Here is a 25,676-nt window from a genome sequence, read left to right on the forward strand (position 1 = left end):
AATTTTTCTTTGTCTTTGAATCTCTTTACTGTATCTCTCTCTGTTTTTCTGACCACAAGAGCCTTTAATTTACCAAGCAATATCAGTAGGACTGAAGGCGTGGCTTTGCCAGCTAGATCCAGTCCATTCCTTAACTTTCCAGCCTCATGGCCTTTCAAGGTCCCTGCCAGCCAGCGAGCTACAACAGACAACACTCAAATCCTCTCTCGGTAGCCTGCCCTCCTGCCTCAAACAGTCAGAGTTTGCCCTGGCAGGACAGCCCAGAAAGCCGGCATTTTTAAACGGCACAGCTTTTTTCCTGCTATGGCTGAAAACCGAAAAGCATGTGTTCAGCTTTTCATCAACACTGTTTAAGTGTTTTGTGGCAGGACCTCTTAATGAGCCGCAGAGTTTTGCAGCTAAAGCTGAGTCAGGAAGCCTCTTGAGGCTACCAGGTAGGAGCGGCACTCAGCACTTTAATTCTGAGACTGAGCGTGCAGCACAGAAATTCTTTTCATCCAAGTAACATCCAAATCTGACAGGCAGAGCACTGCGCAGTCTAAAAACACGTCTCTGTATGGCGGCAGGAATCCGCCATGCTCTTCCGCCTGCCTAAGCCTGATTCTGCCTTCTGCCCAGGAGCAGGCGGGGAGCTCTGAGTCATCGTCATGGTCTCAGAGCACTCTCCTTCTGATCCCAAGGGAACACAAACATAAAGCCAGATTTTGCACTGGCGGCACAGCCCCGGGAAGCCACACTTTAAAATAACGCAGCTTTTTTTCTGCTGCTGTTGCTGAATCAGGAAATCTCTCTACAGCACGCCACCAACAAACAGCAAAAATCTGTGTTAAACTCTCTCTCCCTTATTTTTAAGCCTTCTCAAGTTTTTTGTGGACTCAGTTAGCCACACGTCTGGGCGTCATCTGTAGTAATAGGGGGCGGCGGCAGGGCTGCGTCCCCAAATCCCCAGCCGCCTGGCTCGGCTAGCTTATGCCCCAAATAATTACACAGACACTGTATTCTTTTAAACACTGCTCTGGCCCATTTCTAATAATCTATGTAGCGCCCCTAGGTGCGCTTACCGGGAAGATTCTAGCCTAAGTCCATCCTGGGTCGGAGCTGGGGCATGGTGTGCGTCTTCCCTGGAGCAGGCAGCATGGCGTCTCTCCTGCGTCTGCTCCGGAGAGCGGAGCTGTGGAGTCTGACCTCACTTCCTCTTCCTCCCGGCATTCTGTTCTGTTTACTCCACCCACCTAAGGGTGGGCCTATCCAATGGGCCTAGCAGTTTCTTTATTGCTTAACCAAGGAAATCAACAGATTGATATATGACACTCCCCCATCAAATGTCTGTGTTTGTATTCATTCTATAAATTCTGTTCCTCTAGAGAACCCTGACTATAGACCATTCAACATTATCACTATTTATTCAACATTGATTAAAGACTAAAAAAATCATGAACATGGTGTACAAACAGAGCAATAAAGATTTTTCATTTTTGTTCTACTCATTGTCTTAAGAGGACAATGTTAATTTGAAATGATTGTGTTTTGTCAAAAGATGAAAGTTTTCTTCAACAATACAGAGTATTGCCTGTAGCTTCCTTTGGTATAGGCTAGGAAATTGAGGCAGGTATGCTAGGGTGGGATGCCATGAGACTCTTTATTGTAATTCAGTAAGTGGGGATAATAAGAATTGTAATCAATTAGTTTTAAACACCACTACTCTGGAGGGTAGAGAAGGTGAGGGAGTAGAACTTGGATTGGTATATATTATGAAAAAAAAAATAGTTTGTTTTCTTTATAAAAAAAATAAAATTAAATAAGATCAGTAATCTCGATGGTATGTTAGGCCAGGTGAGTTCTGTAGCATGCAACACTTGCTCTAACAGTAGCTAAATGCTAATATTCCCCATTTTGAATGTTATGAATGCACAACCAACATTGCTTTTTTTTTTGTTTTGTTTTGTTTTTTTTAGAAAGTGATAGTGTTGGATTTCGAACACAAACTTGAATGGCTCTTCTTCAGTTGTGTGCTATACCGGTCATATTCCGCAAAGGTAACACAGGACTGAGTGATATTATAATTGATCATTTTGGGGTGTCTTGATGATGGTATGGTTTATAAGGATATTACAACTGCCAATGTTTTTTTTATTCTGAACACTAATGATATCTTGCATAGGATTTCTACTGCTATAATAAAACCCCATAACCAAAAACAACTTGGGGTAGAAAATATTTATTTTATTTCACATGTCCCAATCACAATTCATAATGAAGGAATGACCGAGAAAGAACCTGATGTCAAGAACTGATATAGAAGCCATGGGGTGATGCTGCTTACTGATTTGCTCATTTGGAGCTTATCTTGCTCTCTCACACAATTCAAGTCTGCCTGCTCAGGGATGGTATGTCTTACCTTGTGGTCTTGGTCCTTCAATGTTAAACATTAGTCAAAGAAATTCCCTATGTAATTGCCATAGACAACCTGTTGAGGGCATTATCTTAAGGGAAGTTCCTTTTTTCAAATACTCCAGCTTGCATCAAGTTGACAAAAACCTAATTAACACAATTGGCTGCCAAGGATTAACAAACGTACCTCACCCATGAAATCAAGTTGAGTTCTTGATTCAATTTGCATTTCTTGAATGATAAATGATATTGAGCATTTTCCCCCTGTGCTTACATTCATCTTGTACATCCTTTTTGGCAATATATCTAACTAATGCTTTTGAGTGACCAGATACTTGATGCATTTAAAGTTGTATTATCCAAAAGTCAGTATATTACATCCCACTGGTTACATATTTTAAAACATACTATTTTACTTTATGAATGTATATGACTATAATTGATCAATTTAAATAATGCTGGCTTAGAAAACATACCTTGAGTGCTTCATGCCTTTCTTTGTTATCACTCAAAGATTAAAAAAACAATTGAACATGAACTGAGATGATAACTCAAGGATAACAGTTTTTGTTACTTTTTAAGGGACCCTGATGAACACAGCTGACTAGCTCTCGTATTTTATGCAGCTACAGGCATTAATGAATGTGCAGAAAGTACTTTATTCATGCAGAGCCCTCTGAGAATCTGAGTGCTTGGAAGTCAGGGTTAATATTATCCAATAAATCCATAGTTTCGGTAATTATTAAAACATAGGTTCTTTTTAGTTTCCTAAAATATGCTTGCAATTAAAAGTTGAGAAAAAACAGAAAGCATTAATTAACTCACTAATTTCTATAATTACAAGGTTATTCATATCAGGAGAATCATTAGATGATGTTTGAAGAATTTGAAATCATTCAGCACCTACAAAACATAATGAAGTGTTGGAGAGCTTGGCTGGCATAACAATCTTCAGTTTGCTGAATACATTTCAACCATAAACTCAGAATTTTTCATAAATTAACCTGGTCACAGATTTCTTTTTTAATAAGGAGATGGTAATTATTTTCATGGAATTTTTTGCCCCATGAGACAATTATCTTTTGAGAGATCAACTTGATATGTAATGCAGACGAGTCATGTATGAGAATGGCATTCAATGCTTGGCTTTCCTTTTTTTTATTTTATACTTAAAAGAATACAATTTCAAATGTATCTCTTGAAAGAATAAACGTCTATTTATATGTCTTGCTACTGTGCTTTGGAAGGACATTTTATTCATTCTTTCATTTATATATTCATTTTGGAGGAAATGATATTGTAAGTCCTTCCACATTACTTGTTCCAGATCAATCCCTAATGAATGTGTTGAATAAATAAGCTGAGGAAATATGGCAGTCAGATTTTAAAAGGATAACCTTCTTTTATTCCAGTAAACAATGCAACAGATCAAAGTAAGGGGAGAGCTTCTACTTCTCAGATACTTTGCTATAAAATAATCCTAGATCAATGTAACGAAAAATTCACTGTTCTTACAGAAAAGTGCTGTATGCCCTGAGAAGAGAATGAACCAGTCTGGTCAATAAAGCTTTTGTCTACAGAGTGGGCTGATTTGCTCTTGACCTTGAAAAATGATGGAGAAATATTATGTATGGTAGTTAAATTAATGCACAGGAAAGTTAAATGACCCAAACTAAAACTAACAACAAGTCTATTCTTCATTCATTCATTTAATGAATATTTAATATAAGAGCACTATTTGCTGGACGCTGACTCCATATAAAGAAATGCAAAATACAGTCACTAATCCAAAAGAGGTCATCATTTTTAAAAAGAGGACAGCTTCTTGCACCCTGAATTACAATATGAAAACAGATCTGTCCTTCTTTCCACCTTAAAGTCTTATAGTAGCCAATGGAGAATTATTTAGGATATTTGATCATTCTATATGTTCATAGAATCCTCAAAAACTAATGCACAGTATGAGATTAACCTTGAAAATGAATAGAATTTTCTCAGCAAAAAGGAGAAGAATCTCTTAAATATAGTGCTTTTCCAAAATCAAACCTTTAGTTATATCTCATTTACTTAAAATTTTAGCCAGTAATGAAACTGGGTTTATGCTGCAAACTTAATTAAACACTAGTTCCATGTTGAGAACTGTGAAGGGAAAGAACACATGTGGTGAGTACCATCCTGATACTGACAGTCCACAATTGTGACAATCATGGGCATGTAGAATTACTTTGGAACAGTAGTCAATAAAGGATTTTCTGAAAAGAGTTGAACAGTAAAGATTTTATGCATGTGAACGGTAATTTCTCCATGGGGATTAGTCAATTGAGCCATAAATTGTATGCAACTGAATTGGTGTATCTTTATCTGAGTAAAACTACATTTACAAAAATAGTCAGTAGGCATGATTTGGTATACATGCTGTGAAATGGCAATCAGTGCAAAAAAGTAATGATTTCATGATAAAATTATAAAGATGTAGAATAAAACAATTTGAGTAACTTATAAAGCAAATTGCAGGTAAGAAGAAGTGAATCACTTCACGCATAAAGAAATTTAAATTAAAGAATATTGTGACACTTACACCATTCACATGGTAGAAATTTAAAAAACAAAATAAAGATGGAAATGGACCAAGTTGGAAGATTTGCTATCCTTCTATAAAACCATCTATATAAAAAATACAAAGTTTTATAAGAAAAATGTGAGGCAAATGCTATAAATTTTTATTTTGCAAATTAATTACAGGTATATATTTACAAACACTTACAAATGTTTATTTTGAAAATTAATTACAAATATATATTTACAGTCCTTCTAAAAGACACTTTGGGTACCATTACTATTCCTATTTTACAAAATAAAATATTTCAATCCAGCTTGCTTAGTAGCCTGCCCACCTAGTAAGGCAGTTAAGGCAGTGTTTTAAACCACAGCAATACTCTTTCTTGAAATAGATTTTCAAATTTGGTAATACACTTGCTCTATATTAGGAAAGTTTAATATGTTCATCCTGTTTTTATCACTGCCATTCTACAGTTAAGGATTTGTTCAAAGGAAAATGAAACATATAATCTAAGGACTGAAACTTAGCAGCTCCTAAGTGCCAAGTAGTGGATGACTAGATAATTATCCATCTCCACAATTAAGTACACCATAATTCTCTAAAATCAACTTGAGCAAGACTATGTGAATAAACAGAAGGAGGTAGTCAAATCCAGGTTAAGTGAGAAAATCTAGAGTGATTTAAGTTATACACAGAAATATGCATGTGAGTTGTACGTTAATCGTCTACTGTTCTAGATTAAAGATATGAAAACACACAAATATTGGCTCAAGCACATTCTTAGAACTAATACTCACAGATTCTGAGAGTAACTGTTCATATATACTATGTACGAATCCTCCCAGAAAAAAACAAAACACTTTTAGACTTCTTATGGTAAGTAGTACAGCGTAAGTGTTAGAAAATAATTATTATGCAATGTATTGTATGTAATTAGAAATTTCCATTGTACACATGCTGAACTGTATAGCACACATCCACATCCATATAGCATTTTTTCAACATTTATCTCTTTCTTTCTTAATCTGCATTAATTTCTAGTCATGTGTATCCTGTGTAAGGCTGAGGTCCACGTTTTCTTTTTTTTAAATCTTTTGGAATTTTTCTTTTCTTCTTGATCATAAAGTTGTGTGTTTATTGATTCTACAGATGTAACACTCATTCGAGCAGCAAGCTTGTGTTGTATACCCAAAAAGTAATGGGAGCTAAGCAAAGCATTCACATCGCTTGTTACCTGTTGTGTCCTGGCGTAATTATTTGTCTGTATACCTTAGGCAAAGAAGTGTGAATAATGTTCTTGCTAGCTTAACATTATCCCATTAAAAGAAAAGAAATTTGTGTATATGCTCTTCATTTTTCATCATACATTGTGTCCTTGGACTCTGAAGTGGTGTCTGGAGTGTTTTGTACTGTCATATTCCATTTCAATGGTCATTTTCTGCTTTGAGGCTACCTTGGAAAGCAATCATTGCATCTCCTTGCTTACAGCTATTCTATTCCCAGCTGAGAGTCACAAGAGGACAGAGTGAACATTACATTCCATCTTGAGCAGCCTTGGTTTATGGTTTCATTTGCCTTGTTCAACACCATTTCTATCTTTCCTTGTGCTTCCGTGGGATAACGAGTGAGGTGATTGAACTGAAAAGTCCCTGGCCAGCACTGTGTTTGGAAATAGCGATTATTGCAAGTGGCATTGAGCAAGTGGCTTCCTTTTCATTTTCTAATTTTTTTAGACTTGGCTGCTTACTGGTTACAAAAAAAAATGTAAAGTCAACTGATATTTGTTTTGACAGTGCTAAGAACGATGTATGGACACTGCTTTTCATGAGAGATATGGTAGAATAAATGGAGAAACATGACTATTAAGGAGGCACAGGGAGCCATCTTGCTTGTCAGCTCATTTTTCTCAACTTCACCTGCTCATTTTAAATATCTGGGAAGATTTAATCAACTCAGTTGCTCCCTTACACACAGAGCATAATTTCCTTAATGTGGATTTGAATCCACACCAGGAATGAAGGAAAGGTTTGATCATTTTTCAGACAGTTATTGCTAGGAGTTTTAACTACTTTACTGAATTCTTTACTTGGAGAATTCCTTTTGGGTAAAATATTTTAAAGATGTATCTCCCATTCTCCTGACGGAGTCATCTCCCTTCCTCAACTGAGGAATCTTCACTTAAGCTGTCATTAGCAACACTTACAACCTAAATCTACTTTATTTGTTTTTAAAGAAACACTGGGACAAATTGGCATTTGAAAGATACCATCAGCCCTTCTTATTTCATTTACTGACATATTAATCTATGTTATATGAGTATAGAAATTAAAGGTCATATTGACATACAATTAATAAAATCATAACAAAGTTACATTTTTATAACCTTTAGAGTCCCAGAATCATAATTCTTAGTTATTGCTTTCAGAATAATTTTGTTTTATATTTTGAGGTTTTTAAGTTGGGTTGATGTAGCCCAGGTTAACTTAAACATCCCTGTGTAGCAAATGCTGACACAGAATGTTTAATCCCCTAGCTTTCAAGATATGAGGGTTATTGACTTCTCTCAGCATGCCTTGCTAATTGTGGAAAGTTGTAATTTAAATTGAATAGCTAGGACCTGGCTTATGTGTGCTATACCTATTATTCTAGAAATTTAGGAAGCTGGAAGAGTTGACTAATTTGGCTTCAGTAGGCAAGATCAGCCTGTACATATAATGAGAACCTGGAAAGGAGACTAGAGGTAGAGGGATAGGAGATAATAGGAGAGGAAAAGAGAGGGGAGGGGAAAGGAAATGGGTATCGAGAAGTGAGAAATTCAATGATATCTTCAAAATTTTCAAAAACAATGTTACTTAAAGTTTTGCTTGAATTTTCTAATATTTGTTGAACCCAAACATGAGTCATGAGTTTATTTTACTCTTCATTGGTTTTAGAGATATTGTGATATTCTCAAAAATTAGCACTCATCTTTATATATCACACAGCCTTCCATTGTCTTCTTTTTTCTGATACCAAAATAAAATGGTTAAGATAGACATGAGATACAAAAGAATTACAAGGATTATGCTTTAGATTTTCTATAACACAAAAGACCTGTTATTCTAATGAAAAGAATATAGCTTTATTATTCTATCAGTACTAAGAACACTCTTTTTGACTTCTGAAAAGAATACCATGCCCATTGCTTCTCCCCACTAAAGTGGGAGATGCGTGCTTTTGTTCAGTTGCATTTGTATAAGTCACTGTCCCGGCAGCAGAACACTTTGACGAGCATGTGATTTTTTTTTAACACAAACAAGTTGAAGTCTCCAAGTTGAATTTTAATGTGTCTGTGTCTCTTTTATATCAAAACATAGAGCACATTGATTGATTTCTATTTGTGAGCTTTTTGTTGTTATTGGAGGTTGTCTAGAGTTTAACGTGATTGTCCATCTAATTACAGCACCCACTCTGATGTTAATCTCTATCTCTATTTCTAAAACTTAAAAACACAGCTGGATGTTATGCAAAACAATGGAAAACTTCTATCCAATGACAACAAAGACTGAAACACTAAGTTAACGTGACCACCATACCCATGGTAACCAAGTGATTCCTAAAGTACTTAAACATCAACCGCAGCATCTCTAGTGAGCCTGTTAGAAATTCAAATGTGGGGCTGGAGACTTAGCTCTGAGGTTCAAGGGCTCATCTAGAAAACTCAGGCTTTATTCTCAGCACCATACAGAGGTTAACATTAGTCTGTTACTACAGTTCCAGGGATCCTACCTCCATCTTCTGACCTTCGTGGGCACTGCATGGATGTGGAAGCAAAATACTCAAATACAAAAAATAAAAACAGATGCTCAATCATGCCACAAGTACATATATGTGCTCAACAATGTTCATAGCAGCATTGTTTGTCATAGTCAGAACCTGGAAACAACCTAAATGCCCCTCGACGGAAGAATGGATAAGGAAAATGTGATATATTTACATAATGTAGTACTACACAGCATAAAAAATAACACCTTGAATTTTTCAGGCAAATAGATGGAGCTAGAAAACATTATTTTGAGTGAGGTAATCCAGACACAGAAAGATAATTATTACTCACATGTACTCACTCATAAGTGGTTTTAAACATAAATCAAAAAAAAAAACATCCCACAAATCATATTCCCAGAGAACCTAGACTACAATGAGGACCCTAAGAAAGACATACATGGATCTAATCTACATTGGAAGCAGAAAAAGATAAGATTTTCTGAGTAAATTGGGAGCATGGAGATCTTGTGAGAGGGTTGAAGGGGAGGGGAGAGGCAGTGAGGGGAGCCTAGAAAAATGTAGAGCTTAATAAAAATCAATTAAAAAAAGAAACAAAAATTTAAAGAAAAAACAAGACCTGAAAAAATAGTGTTTTTTAAAGAAATTCAAATATGTGAGTCCCATTCCTGACCTAGTGAAACACAGTACCCAGAGTCTAGAATTCTAGTCTTTATTTATTTTTTAACTTTTCAAAAAGTGATTTTTTTTATTTCATGTGTATTAATGTTTGGCATAAATTACTTTGTAGAACTGAAATTTTATGTGACTGAAAAATATGTGGATGTGGGATAAAACCCTGATTCTCTGTAAGAATAGGAAGTACTTGTAAGCACTGAACCATCTCTCGTTTCCATCTAGTTGTTTAAACGGGGCTTTAATCTGCTGCTGCTACATTTCATGTTTAAGCACTCTATCATTGAATTAGAAGTTTTCTGAAGGTAGAGGTCATGGCTTCTGTAATCCTGTAGTTCTCTTACCCAGTAGAGGAAGGAGACTCATTAATTAATGCAACAGTCCCTTGAACCACAGCGAGAGCTATGAACTTATTTTCTCACAGAAAATAAAGTCAACTGATAACCTGCAAAACATGAGGTGCTAATTTGAGTCTTCTATCTTTGTAGCAAAAACTTAGCTCATTAGTTCTTTAGGTTCACCAATAAACAATTTAGATGTATAATTTTTTATCAAATACTTTCCTTTTTGTGAGTCTTATTTTTAATTGCATCATTCTGGGAATGACACATATAGCTATTAATAAATGACAATTAATCTTTAAGAAGTACAATTTGATGCAACAGTGAACAGAAATAATGGCAGGTGACTCACTTAGCTTTCCAAAAGCATATGTGATCATGTGAAGTCCAAGAAAATTTGCTGTCATTTAATTAATTGATTAAAAACAAACTCTGGGGGAAAACCTTTCTAACTTTATAATGCAGCTAGATCCTCTTCTTTAGAAACATCTTAGCCAATGCTGCGTATGTGGAATAATGAAGACAGAATAGATTTGCTTTAAGCTTGACAGAGATGGTCCTGCCAGCCCTATGTGATGATTGAAATGGAGATTTCATATGGGGTTGTGGCTAGGGAGCTGAGGCTAAAGAAAGCATGACATGAAATGCTGTGATTTTAGAAGCTGTTCTGACTCACAAACTTTAAATCAACTTTCTTTATTATTCTCCCAGCTGCAGGTTTTGTTGTTTACAACTGATAATTCATTTTAACCATAATACTACTAGGTTTGCTTTGGGAAATCTAAATATCCCCTACATTTCATATCTTATGGTTATATTTCTGATTCTCTTTTAGTCCAAAATGTAAAATTGTGTACTTTAACAGATTTTTTATTCAGACTAGCAGAAAATTAATTAAAAAATATAAACTATATGGCTATTTTCATGCTCCCTTATCTCTTTAGCAATATTAATAGAGTTAAACAAAAACATATTGACTTAGGTGAGGAGAAACTTTTTCAAAGAGATTGTCATCATCATCATTGTTATTATTAGTATTATTAGGAGGAGGAGGGAGGAGAGCAGACTTGTACACTTAAATGAAGAAGGATTCTTGCAGTGTGAGAAACTTTCCAACCATGCAATTTGCTGTTAATAGATTAGGAAGAAAGGATATTTCCTTTTATAGGAAAGAGTAATTAGGTTAAACTACCTCATGTGAGCAAGTACATGTACAAGTGAGTTAAGTGAATAAGGTAGTCCGAATAGAAAGAATACTGAAGAATTTTCACACCAGAATGTGTCTTTCTCTGCTCTCTATTCTATGCCTGCTCCAGTGGAAGCTCCTCTAAAGTTCAGGAATCCCAGTGAAGAAAAATCTCAAGCATCACAAGCACATGGTACCATTTAGTCATTAGAAAGCATGATCGCTTGTGGAAAGTGCTCCGAGTCTAGAATCTGTGTCTCAGACACAAATAAAATAGAGATTTTTTTAAAAATCTTATCGGAGTCATATGAGGAAGAGCGGCTCTTTGTGCTAAGGCGTTTTCCACAAAGGGGATGTTAGTAGGTCATTTTGAACTGTAAGTGCATTTGCTGATCACAAGGCTGACTGAAGTCAGGTTTCAACAATGTCAAATGTTCCATGCAGCTTTGTGGTAGTTAGTAGTGCTCCGCGAATGAGAAGAGTAAGTCTCTGCCATTTACAGATGAAGAATCTGTCAGAAATGTTTAAAACTATGCCTATGATCACAATGGGAATTTTCAAATACAAGCCTTTTTTTATAGGAAACTGACTCTAGTTTTACTCTGCTGTTAAAACCAGAAAGATTGGGAGGCAGACAGAAGAATGTTCCATGTTGTGGGTGCTTAAAACACCATGGAGCAGCAAATGATTTCTTAGAGCAAAGTAATTCAATGCCTTCTTCAGACACGTGTGTTCAGCAAAAATCATAGGACAAGAAGGATTCAACAAAGGCTACAACACGGTCTGCTTTACGGCAAGTATCACGCAAGGGAATGATTTACTGTTTATCACATTGAGATTCTGACCAGAATTTCATTTAAAGAAAGAAATACACCTACTTTAAAAATGAAGGTATTAACCCGAGGCTTTACTGAGACATGAAGAATCCTCTGAACTAACTTGAGGATTCTGCTGGCTATGTTCCTAGATTTTAGTTTAATAGTTTAATAATAAGTTTTGGTGCTTAGATAACCTATTCATTTAAAATTGGGTTTTTGTGTCATTTGTTTTGTCCTAGTTTCTAGTTCTTCTCACCTTATACTTTCTCATTTGTCCTTCTCTTCTAAATTCTTCTTGCCTTTCCCGTAAGGCAAGAAGCATTGTCATAGCATTGTCATAAATGGAGCAACATATTTTCATTCTGTTCATAACTGCTTGGGTAAACCTCTGCAATGCAAGTTAGAAGAATCTAGATTATCGAGTTTGAGAGGCTTCAAACCACATTTAGCCTGCAGAACTGAGCATGTAAAATTATAAAGAATGACACAACACGATTGTTAAAACTCACACTGCATTTAAGACCCTTGCTAGGAAAGCATTGTGAACAGATTCTCATTGTTTGTTGTTCTTCAATGAAAGGTAAAGTTGATTCCGGCTGCTGTCATACACCATGTGGTGACATTTTGACCAACAACAGTTTGCATGTACAATAGAAACTACTCCAGATAACCTCTGTAGGCTATAGGTTGTAATTTCCAGAGTGAGTAATTTAAAATTTTATAAAATTTGACCACAAAAATTCGTAATAAGACAATCCTACAAATTGATTTCCAATTAGCAATAATCATGTGTCTGTGCAAAATGATGGCTATACAATTATTTTCTTCTTATTTTAGAAACAATTTAATATTCAGCAGAGAAAAATGAACTTTGGACATATGGCTTTTAGACACATGCTCCTTTATTTTTATCTAAAGGAGAAACATATATCTGTTTTCTCTCTTAAAATGAAAAGAAAACTTTCATATATAGAAGGATGAGTTATGTATACCGAGACTGTTAAGGGAAAGTTAAGTGTTCTTAAGATTTAGTAGTTCTACCACAGATGTCCTTTGCTTTGTTTTCAAAGGAGGAAGTTTAATTAAAGAAAAGCTTGAGCTCCCCCTTGGGGAAGAGCATTTTCTATAATGACAGCAGCCTTTTCCAGTGATAATCTTTTATACATAGAGAATGCTTGTGCTTGGAGCCCACTGAAACTTAACTGAAATGTTTCTGTCCCCAGTGGGCTTTCTGATTATCTACTTAGGGAAAAAGACTGATACAATCTTAACAGCTGACATCTGGTACAATTGCCTTCACAGAGGTCTTTTCAAAATGACTTCTAGAAATTGTTTTGTACATATTCTGTTTTTAGAAATGGCATTTGGTCTTATCACCTTCGTGTCCTGTTTAAATAACCTCTATTCCAATGTTTGTATCAGATAATGTAGCATGCCCCATTTATTGCTTCCTCAGTTCACATTTTAGACCAAAGGTATTTTTTTTCTATTTAAGGGGGATCTTCAACAGTTCATTCTCCCCTGCTTCTCTGTTATTCCACATATTCTTTTGTTCTCCTGCAGCATCCAAAGCCTCAGGTGACAGAGAAAATTGCTTCTGCTGTATTGTGTCAACATAGAGACAGAGGTATGCCCAGTCCCTTGAAGGCGTACACTCATTCCCAACAACTACTGTAAGATTTTTAAAGTCATCAACTCGTGGCTGTGCAGATTTGATTCCTCCAAGTTAATTTATAGTCCCTTCCTTAGATTTTCAGGAGTTATCATTTGCATAATATAATACCCAATATGAAACAAGTAGATATCCAAACTAACAAATTAATAGATAAATAAGAAGTTTGAAGACCTTGCTAAACCTTCCATGCTTTGGTTTTGTTCAATTCACTATTTTATTTCATGAAACCTACACCACCACTCAATGATTCAACCTCTGCAACTGATAGGCAAGAATAATTTGGGCTTAAGATAACATTCTATTGTCATTACAACTTGGGAACCCAAACCAGAGGCAAATCCTCCAAATTCTAAAGTCAAATTGCCTTAGTTTTGGCCTCAGACTGACAGATGAATCTTGCAGATTAAAGCCTGTCTATGACACATTCTCATTTTTTTTTCTTAAATTGTATTTCACACTTTGGGAGAAATGTTTGAAGGCTGCCGAAAATGACAAATGGAGTAGCTGATAGATACACACTGCTGTATTTATCTTTCTGCTTCCATATGTTTTCAGGAATCAATTTTCATCTCAAGATGTATTTTTTGGTTGGGGATAATTTTATTTTCAAATTGACTACTCACTAAAACCTTCCTATTATCACTTTGCATAGCTGTTACCTAGCCCAAGTGAACTCAGAACAGTCTAGAAAAATGAACATAGCTACCTAGTAAACAAATGAATGATTGTAAAAGTATGTGTGTGCCATACCTCTTGTTGAAAGTGGTTCCTATATAATATAAAATATTACAGCTTCATCTAAATGCATGATCTTAGGATGATTTGGTTTATTCATGCATTTTCATTAATAATCTTCTTGTCTCAACTTCTCTGGTGCTATAATTACGGGCATAAACCACCACACCTAGCTCATAGTGTGAGTGTAGTCTTGAATAAAATCAGTTATTATTTTCTTACTCACTTTATGTGCTTGGTTTTATGGGACACATCCAGCTAGCATGATCCTTGAATATGTATGTGTCTGTTCCCTTGAAAGGGTCATCTTTTATGAACTAAAGCCATACATTTTTACATATATTGTGAAACACTCAACTAAGACAAAGATATGACATGTTTGAAGTTGATATTGGGAGAATGATTTTATTCACTCAAAACTATAATGTATATGCAATTCCAATAAGATTCACTTGCAAGTAGTTCATAAATGTAATAGGCAGAGGCACATTTATGATTTCAGGAAATGAAACAAGTTGTTTGTCAGTAGGTTAGGAAGTGGAAGGAATATTGAGAGTTGGGAGTCTATTTCAGATCTAAAGCAACATGGTAAAAAATGAGCCCAATGTTAATTACTTAGATTCTTCTCCTTTTCATTAAGACTCTAAATTTGAATAACTACTTTCAGAAAGATAACATTTAAATATGAATCTGTAAATGAACTACTTCTTTCACTTTAATATCTATTTTCTTAGGCAAAATTTTACTTACTGATATGTAGTTAATATTCTGTTGGGTACTTTATATTTGTTACCTGTCTGCCATGGATGGTGTCTTTGATCACTACAATATCTCTTACCCATCTGGGTAATAGGAAGAGAATCAGCACTCAGATTACTTATCACAGAACTTACCTTTGGGTATATAGTGTTGTATTCTAGTATGACTCTAGGACTTTACATCCAGCAAACCTCCAAAACCTTTTTATGCCTCCACATATCTAAACCTTCATTTCTGTGGCTTTCTGTAGCAGATAAAAGTACCAATATTGTTATCTCCTGTTTATTCAAGCTGTTTTCTCCCATTAGAATACACTTCTCCAAATCAAGTGTAGAATCTTCGAAGTATGTCCACTCCAGTGATCACTATCTAGGACCAAAATAAATATATTAAAAATATTGTTTGAGTAACTGAATAATATGAGGAATAGATGGGTCCATATACACGGATAGATGTGTGGATATATGTGCAGATGGATGCATTGGTAGACAGCCTATACAAGTAATGGCTGTCTAGGCTTCATTTAAGGTTAGAAATTGTAAGCTTGACAAAAGGCTAAAGGGATGGAATGTATTTCCTGTGAAAAGCATATTGACATTTTAGCTAAAATGCTTCTAAACTTTTATATAAAACATTTTATCACTTGAGTTTTAGGAGGCACCAAATATATCTTTATGCATTAGGTTTCTCTAGAGGAACATCACTGAAAGAATGAATATATTACAAAGATGACTTATTAGATTGGCTTACATAATATATGCTGAGTTACCAAATAATGATTGCTGGTATAGTAGAAGGCTAAGAACCTTCTAGTTGCTTAGGACAAAAATCTGAATGACTCAGAAGTCACAATATGGTGATGAGGGTTTGAAGGATACCAAGCATGCCATAAATCTTCATAATGTTGGAAGGTCAAATAATGTTGGTTCATTTGTCATCAGAAGATGGCAAAAATGGTGACAGCAACAGAATAAATGCTCTCACCAGCAAAAGGTGAGGATGAATAGGCCAAAGGCAAGAGATCTTCCTTTAGATCCCCTTATTTTTGGACCACTGCCTGAACATGCCATTCTCTCTGAGGGAGGGTTTTCTCCCACTCACTCAGTACTATCAACCTACCACTCAACCAGTATTAGAGATAATAGAAGTATACCTTGGTTGATTCCAGGTCCAATCAACTTGACAGGTAAATTTAACCACCATGCCAATCCATATTATTATAACAAAAAAGCAATGCATATATTTCTCTCCCCATCTCCCCTTACCCCCATCCCACCCCACCCCCAAGATCCCAATTTTCTCCCTGGCAATTTTGTCTACTTCCCATAGCCAAGAGGATAACTATATGTTTTTCCTCGGGTTCACCTTCTTATTTAGCTTCTTTAGGTACACCAATTGCAGACTCTGTGACCCTCATTTATGGCTAGAAAACAATTATGAGTGAGTACATCCCATGTTCATCTTTTTGGGTCTGGGTTACCTCACTCAGGATAGTGTTTTCTATTTCCATCCATTTGCATGCAAACTTGGGGAAACAGGATGATTGGGATATAGGAAGGTGGGATAGGGGAGCACGGAAGCACAATTCTTAGTTAAGGGAGCCACGTTAGGGTTGGCAAGAGACTTGAACCTAGAGTGGCTCCCAGGAGCCCAAGGCGATGTCCCCAGTTAGTTCCTTGGGCAGCTGAGGTTAGGGAACCTGAAATGACCCTATCCTATAGCAATACTGATCTTGCATATCACCATAGAACCTTCATCTGGTGATGGATGGAGATAGAGACAGAGACCCACACTGGAGCACTGGACTGAGCTCCCAAGGTCCCAATGAGGAGCAGAAGGAGGGAGAACATGAGCAAGGAAGTCAGGACCACGAGGGGTGCACCCACCCACTGAGACAGTGGGGCTGATCTATTGGGAGCTCACCAAGGCCAGCTGGACTGTGACTGAAAAAGCATGGGATAAAGCCGGACTCTGAACATGGCGAGCAATGAGGGCTGATGAGAAGCCAAGGACAATGGCACGGGGTTTTGATCCTAGTTCATGTTCTGGCTTTGTGAGAGCCTAGCCGGTTTGGATGCTCACCTTCCTAGACATGGACGGAGGGGGGAGGACCTTGGACTTTCCACAGGGCGGGGAACCCTGACTGCTCTTTGGACTGGAGAGGGAGGGGGAGAGGAGTGGGGGGAGGGAAAGAGGTGTGGGAGGAGGGGGAAGGAAATGGGAGGCTGGGAGGAGGCTGAAACTTTTTTTTCCTTTTCTCAATAAAAAAAAAGCAATGCATAGAAGAAAAGCACCCACAATTTTGTTGACAATTTATTTATTGCTTCTTAGTTAGGTTGGTATTGCTGTAATAAAGACCATGACTAAAAACAACTAGGGTAGGGGGCACAAAGGTTTACTTTAGCTTTTAAGTAGTAGTCCTTTAACAACTCAATTCAGGTCAGTAACTTACACAGGGGTCATGTTGGAACAATGCTTACTAACTAGCTTTTTCTGGATTACTGGGTTTGTGTATAACCCTAGTACCCACTACCCATGATTGGCTTCACCAACAGTAGGCTGGACCCTTCCACATCAAGTATCAATCAAAAAACTGATGATGAGAAAATCAATGATTTCCTCAATTAAAGTTGCCTCTTGCCAGTGATTCCATCTCATGTAAAACTGACAAAAACTAACATACGTATTGCATACAAGGTCTGACCAGGTGATTTAATAAATAATCTTATCTGGTCTTGATCATTATATAGTATTACATTAGTATTCTATGTTTATACATAACACTCATTACATGTAGCATAAATAGATCCATACTGAAGTGGCAATAGGATTGAAACTATGTTCAGAAAATTTATGTGATAGAAAGTTGCTCACATTCTTAATTTGTGTTCCTTAAACTGATAAGAAAGATAGCAATTTATTAATATGTGGCCTCTTTTCCTTTGTTTTGTCATATGCCCCAATTTCCCAAATGCCTGACTGTGGTTTTCTCTCTACTGTTTTTCACTATTTTTCTGTTTAAAAATTTGCTTTTCTTTTTCTAGTACTTAAATAACACTGAGATAAAAATGAAACTGCTGGTTTAGGAAGAAGTAGGATTCCCTAATAATTTGTAAGATCAGAAAGATTTTTTAACATGTTGGAAAAATACCAATTTTTCAATGTCACAAAAAAGAAAATGAGACATACAGCCTATAGTCATGTGTTCATCTGAGTGTAGAAAACATGATATTGGAGTCAGGTGTGGAACATGTTTGTGTGTGTGTGTGTGTGTGTGTGTGTGTGTGTGTGTGTGTGAGAGAGAGAGAGAGAGAGAGAGAGAGAGAGAGAGAGAGAGAGACATTTTCCTTGGTTTCTCTAAATGAGTCATTAGCTCATAAATTTTCAAATGAGATAATTTTATTTTCTACTACTCAGTTCTCCATAATAATGGATGCATTACTAAAAAGAATAGTGACAAAGCTGTCACTATTCTTTTTAATTTTGTTTTTATTATTTGCATAGAGGCTCCTTTTTGTTATCTATCTATTGTTGTTTGAATTGTGTCTAGGGAAAATATATGATAAATCTTAACTGGAAAATCAGCAGAATATTTTCTTATTTTTGCATGGATTTTTTGCAGATATAATAGATTATAATGAGTTCCCATGGGGATGAGACTTGGCACTAAATCCAGTGACTACTGTCCTTATCAAAAAAGGCCCAAGTGCTCGGAAGCTAAGCACTCAGAGAGTAGAAATAGGAAATTTCTGAATTTAAGGTGAGCCTGGACTACACAGCAGGGCAGGAAGGACAGGAGAGGGAAGGGAATAGATGACGAGACAGAGGAAAGGGGCCAGAGGAGGCAAGAGAAGAAGGAAGAAGGGAGAAAGGAAAGGTAGATGAGGAATAAGAAAAGTGAAAGTCTACACCTCAGAGGTTTCACAAGGACTTGTGTCACCCACCATCAGCCTGGCTTGGAATTTCTAGCCTTACAGTCTTAACCAGTTTTTGATACTCTGTTGCAATACTCTAGTAATGTATTGGTCCCTTATCCATATTTTTTTTATTATCTGCACTTTCAATCACCTGTGTTCAACTGAGGTTCTATCATATTAAGTGTAAAATGTCCAGAACTAAGCATTTCATGAGTATTAAATTCCACATCATTCATTTCAGTGAAGCAGTTCTTTGAAAGCACATAGCTGCCTCACCGCTTTGTCCTGCTCAGGACTTTAGCCATTCCTGTTCTAAATACTACCATCCATGAGCTGCTTGGCAGTCTACTTGGTTTAGTTCTAGGTTACACTTTCATAGCTGAAATGATCTATAAGTAGACACCTAATGCTCCTTACTATTTCCATCTCATTTTCTTCCCTTCAAGTCATCCTGTAGGCATTGTATCATCTTACATTATCTTTTTAAAGATAATATTTCAAAAGGGAGATGTTGTAGTCATATAGCTACCATGTGGGAAACTCTTATGTTGGATTTGTTATTGGATGGTACTGTTTATGTTTTACTTTGCCTGATTTATAAATTGAATTTTATTATCAATTATTACAAAGATACAGAGGATAAAACACAATATGTATAGAATATAGTAATACTTGCAAATGTAAGGTTTTCTAGGGGATCTTGAAATCAGTCTTTTAGGAAAACAGCAAATACTGTGTTCTTCTGTTAAGAGAAACTTGTAATTTGGTTGACAGTCCAAGGAAGAGATTCATATGGTGGTTACCAAGATGGACACATCAAGCAGGCAATTAGAAATCAAGGAACCTTTAGTGTCTCTAAAAGTGCTGTTTATTATTGGCTCTTTAACTATTTACCACCGCCACCACCCCTCCCCCGAGAAATCTGTTTCCATGGGCTGTGCATCCCTCAGCGTTATCTATGTACAATGAAAGAGTGGTGATTTTGTGGATCCAATACCCCAAGTGTAGAATGTATTTGTCCAGTGTCATTGAGATGGCCTTAATCTCCAGAAACCTTTGCATTCCTTATCTGGGGTCACATTTAAGAGATTAACAGCAATGGCCATTGCCTCTTTATATTTCACATAGATTAAATAGTAGGTATCGAAAATCCATTTTAAGTCCCACATTCTCAGTAGGAAAATGATATTTTCATTTTCTGAGCCAGATCATTATGCTAAGTTTGAGATCATACTTTTAGCTATCTTCTAATTGCTATGCTCCTTGGATTAGAAGCGGAAAGTCAAGCGTCTTTTACATTAAAATAAATCATCTGTATCCTCATTACTATTCCAGGAAGTAACAATGGTGCAGTGATTTGCACCATGCTTCTCTCACATTGTCCTATTCAGTAGTGATTAATAGAGTAATTACTTAATAAAAGGAGATTAATTCAATTTATGTAAATTGAGCAACTTTGTTCAAAAATAACAAAATACATTTTATTTCACTGCTATCATGATATTAAAAGATAGTCTTGGTCGAAAATTTGAATTAGATAAACAATAAAGAAATCAAACCACCCACAGTTGTTCCAAATTTCCATTTTAATATGTATTATTTTTCCATTAAGCTTTAATAGTTGTGCTTAAACAATAATTGTAATTTGTTAGCTTTCTGTTTCTACTGGCCACAAAGATATTTTTTCATATTATAGATACTAAGCTTCTAAGTACATCTTAGATGACTGCACACTACATCTTTATTAGAATAGATTCTAAAATAGGAACTTTATATTTCTTACCCTCTACCAACACCTCTTTTTTAGTGTGTTGAAACAAAAAGGTTTTTTAGCAACTCCAGAAATGTATGTAGCAAATGTGATCAATTACATGGTAAGGTAGCTAATGTACAAGCTTGTTGTAATAGCTGCGGGGCTGCGTCCCCAGCACCCCGGCCGCCTGCTAGCTTATGCCCCAAAATAACAACACACAAATTGTATTCATTTAAACACTGCTTGGCCCATTAGCTCTAGCCTCTTCTTGGCTAACTCTCGCACCTGGACTAGCCCATTTCTAATAATGTGTGTAGCATCCCAAGGTGCGCTTACCGGGAAGATTCTAGTCTACGTCCATCCTGGGTCGGAGCTTCATTGCATGTGCCTCAGAGAGCAGAAGAGGGGAGCATGGCATCTCTGAGCTCACTTCCTCTTCCTCCCAGCATTCCGGTCTGTTTACTCCACCCACCTATGTTCTACCCTATCAGGGCAAGCAGTTTCTTTATTTAATTAACCAATGACCTTCCTCCATCACAAGCTTTCTCTAACTATTTGTAATATTTTATTTAAGTCTGAAACCTATTCATTACTTTCTCAAGCCTCAAGATCTAGAAAAATGGATATAGAATTATAACCACACTCATTTTAGTCTTTGTCATGCTGATCTCTGCAGAGGATAACAAGCTAAATCAGAAACAATACCCAGTTTCCAAAAATGTTAACAAAACATGCAAGGTGAAAACATAAATGTAAAGGAAAAATTGTCATGGAACCACATTCATATACAATGCTATTATATTTTTTTAATGCTCATATACTTTGGTGAGGGTTATCAGTGGACTGTTAAGGGAAAATATAGAATTTGAGCTGCAACTTAACATTCATGGTGGTTGAGAGATTGGACGCTTAAAAAGGAATCCCACACTAGCTCAGAACTAAGAAATAGATAGGCATTTATTAAAGGGTAAATCTTACAGATCAGGATTCTCTGCTTGAATGATGGATGGAGATGAGATCCAAAACAAACTGAACCAGCAAAACGAGAACCAGGGGGAGAAGAGAAGGGCTGGACGTTTATTCTATGAGGCCTCGCCTGAGTAGGCAGGTAGTTTCTAGCTGTAAACCTTCCAGAAGCACCTTGATATATTTAAAACACCTGCTCATGTGAATGGAGAGAAGACCTTTTGAAACGAAGGTCAGAGCCATCACTTAAAATGAAAAATAACTAGTTCAGCATATTTCCTTTTGCCAACTTAGAGTTGTTGAATGCCTGCAGCCAGGCTGTTTAATGTAACGTGCCAATTCAGTTGCTTCTAGTAGAGTGAGTTCCAGGGTTGTTGTACCACTCTGGGTTCGTTATGTACATTTCTGCCCCCATATACTAATCCTGTGCTTTGCTGTAATCTTTGACCCTGAATCAGTGCAAATTAATGATCTCTGACCTTTGAAACATGCAATAGTAGCAGCAGATGAGAAAAGAAAAGAAGGAACCCAAAGAAAGATGAATGTTTCCTGCAACTGCTAAATCAGGATCTTAAAAACCATAAAGACACCATAAAGAGTTGGACCAAGCAAAAGGTGCAGCACAACTGGTAAACAAGGAAGAAAGTTGCATATGTATAGACAAATGGAGAAGCTTAAAAAGTACTCATGGTACAGACAATTACTTTCAAAATGTCTGACTTTATTGTGAGCAAACTCACTAGACAAAATATAAATCTATTGTGGAAAATGGCTTAGGATACATTTAGAGATTGAATGTAAACTTAGCATTTGCTATCTTAGATCACTATTATTGACAATATGTATCATTTTAATAAACATAATTTTAATTATCAATGCAAAATGAGAATTAAAAACATTCTCTAGTCAGATTTTGTGAAAGAAGTGAAAGGATTTAAATTCCATAAAGAAAAGATTGTAATTATATTGGGGGAGGTACTTGGAAGATACTGTATAAGGAGGAGCAGGGAACAGGTTTCCCTGGTAGAATCACTGTGTATCAAGATCAATCCCACATCCCTACTTAGCATTTCACTCTGGCCTGGAATTCACCAAGTGAGATAATTTAGCCAGCTAGTGAGCCCCAAGGAATGCTTCCTCAGTATTTCAGATACAGCTTTCCTCTTTTGGGTTCTGAAGATAGAACATGGGTTCTTGTGCTTATAAGGCAACCACTTCCCAATCTGAGATGTCACTTTGTAGAAGGAGCTGATATGGGCTGCGTTCCTGCTGCCTGGCTCCTGGCTGCCTGGCTAGCTTATGCCCCTAAATAACAACACACAAATTGTATTCTTTTAAACACTGCTTGGCCCATTAGCTCTAGCTTCTTACTGGCTAACTCTCACATCTTGATTAACCCATATCTATTAATGCATGTAGCACCTTACCGGGAAGATTCAAGCCTATGTCCATCTTGGGTCAGAGCTTCATCACATCTGACTTGGAGAGGAGAGGCATAGCATTTGCCTCACTTCATCCCAGCATTCTGTTCTGTTTACTCCACCCACTATTGTTCTAACCTATCAGGCCAAGCAGTTTCTTTATTAATTAACCAAGGAAAGCAACAGATTGATATATGACACTCCCTCATCATCACTTCAGCTCTCAAAGCATCTTAGTCTATTTTTTAATTTTCTTTTTTAATTTTTCCATTCAAAGATTTACACTTACTCTACTCCTCCCAATCTCCTCCTGCTCCTCCACTCACCTTCCTCCCTCCCCTTCCCTCCTTAGGAGAGGGCAGGGTATCCTGCCCTATGGGAAATCCAAGGCCCTCCCCCCTACATCCAGGCCTAGGAAGCTGTGCATCCAAATAGACTAGGGTCCCAAAAAGCCAGAACATGCAGTAGAAACAAGTCCCAGTGCCTTTATGAATGGCTTCTCAGTCAGCTCCCATTGTCAGAGAGTCCTGTTTGATCACATGCTCATTCAGTCCTGGTCCAGCTGGATTTGGTAGGTCCTTGGGCAGCAGAGGAGAGGGTGCCTGAACTGTCCTTGCCCCACTATCACACTGATGATTATCTCAAATATCACCATAGAGTCTTCATCTGGCAACAGATGGAGATATAGAGACCCACATCAGAGCAACAGACTGAGCTCCCAAGATCCAGTTGAAGAGCAGAAGGTGGGCGAAGACGAGAAAGAAAGTCAGAACGATAAGGGGTTGATCCACTCACTGAGGCAGTGTGCCTGTTCTAATGGGAGTATCTGAGTCTTTTATAAACGTTGTAGAACTTGGCACCTAGAATTTGGTTACAGGAGCCCTAGATGGAGTTATTGAGAAGATGGAATCACATACAGTATGAGCCATGTGATTCTAAATAAAAGGAGTTCAAATCAGGAATAGTAACATGCTAAGTGGAAAGAAAGGGTTTGTGATTTATAATAACTTAGATGCCATTAGTGACTTCAGTGAACCAGTTTGATACAATATGTGAACACTTCAGGGTGTTAAAGAAAGTTTCTATGAGAAAACCTCAAACTGAATTCAGTGGCTGGTAACGGAGAAAATGTGCCTTCAAAATTAAGAATACAATAAATATAGTGATTTGAGAAAATTGTGTTTTTAGAAGAAAGATATGAAAAAATGGTGAATAAAAGAAGATAAAACTACAACTGGTAAACTCACCAGAATTTTGACTTGAAATAATATATCATTTATGAATTGAAATAATATGCCTCTAGGAACAAACTCTAACATTATGATAAGCTTCCATGTGCATTGGAAGGTTGTACATTGAAACAGGAATCTTTCTAAAATGAAGTAGAAAGATTGAGTGAGATGGATCTATAAATATATATGTTTATATTTTGTTAAAAAGTATAATAAAAATAATTCAAAGAAAATAGCATATGCCTTACTGAGATGGGGAAATACATCATGTAGAATGCAAGATTTCTCAGTAGCAAAGTATATATTTATGCTAAACACTCATTACTCAGGAAAGAAAGACATGTATTTTTAAGGATATAATAATGTAAGGATACAGAAGTATAAACAAAATCATTTTTAGCACTAGATTCTATTTTATTTGATTATCAAGAGAGAATCCAGTTTGGTGTTGATATGTCTTTGAGTTGTTAAACTTTTCCTGTATTAAAAAATAATGGGCTACAATCTGCCTCTGTTTTTACATAACTGCATTCAATCAGAGCACTTGAGAGGCAATGAAATCTAGTGCAACATTAATACTAATTTAATTGCATAAATTCTATAGTTCTTTCTCATGTGCAGCAAATTATATTAATTTTCTAATTATTATAATGACATAGTCTCATTTAAAGAAAAATTAAGATAAATAAGTGAAGTAATCAAATAGATAACAAATAGTGGGATGTAATTATGTGTATGCATGTATGTATGTTTATATACATTCACACAATATATATCATGGAATATAATTATATATGTGTGTATACATACACACATACATGTGTGTTCACATATGTATTGTGTTGTATATCTTGATAGTGGAAGTACAACTAATGATATGATATTGAGGAAACATATATATTGAGGAGACACAAACACATATTTGTGGCTAATTTGTCAAACCTTTGAAAGAATTATAAGAACTTTGGGTCATCAAGTAGAAATATCTGTTAGGAGTATATGGCAGTCACATAAACTAATCTATCAGAAAACAACTACACCATTCTCAGTGTTGGGATTCTAAAGTATGTTATACTTGTCAATCTTTCTACTTTTCACATTATGAAATAATACCCATGGGGAAATGATCAGTGATGAAGAGCACTTGTTTTTTCCCCCCTCAGTTCGCCACACTAACATGGCAGCTCACAACAATCATAAATCAGCTTCTAGGGGGATGAGAAGTTCTCTTCTGTCTCCTTGGGCATCAGAGAAATGTATTGTACTCACACATACAAGCAGACAAAACACTCATGCATAAAATAAGAACAAGAATCCTTAAAAAATCATAAGTATTAAATAAGTAGTTTCTATTTCTTGGGAAATATTTTTTTGAGCATTTACTAAACCTAGACACTCTGGTTCTTTTTTAACTGCATTTGTCTGGGTTTCACTTACAGAACGTGTTAATAACAGTAAATGCCTTGTTCAAATAAGGCATTC

General features: G+C 36.3%; 1 protein-coding gene across 3 annotated transcripts in view; it reads left to right on the forward strand.

Annotated features, from left to right (window-relative positions):
- Nucleotides 1-25,676, forward strand: part of Lrrc4c (leucine rich repeat containing 4C) — a 1,351,357-nt gene that overhangs the window by 311,585 nt on the left and 1,014,096 nt on the right. Inside the window, exon 3 of one of the 3 annotated variants that reach the window (XM_075961517.1) lies at nucleotides 1,956-2,036. The exons of the other annotated variants lie outside the window; for them this stretch is intronic. The gene's annotated coding sequence lies outside the window, so the exon portion shown is untranslated. The remainder of the gene's footprint in view (nucleotides 1-1,955; nucleotides 2,037-25,676) is intronic. 3 annotated transcript variants of the gene reach the window in all.

Source organism: Microtus pennsylvanicus, chromosome 2 (assembly GCF_037038515.1).
Source record: "Microtus pennsylvanicus isolate mMicPen1 chromosome 2, mMicPen1.hap1, whole genome shotgun sequence".
Taxonomy (NCBI): Eukaryota; Metazoa; Chordata; class Mammalia; order Rodentia; family Cricetidae; genus Microtus; species Microtus pennsylvanicus.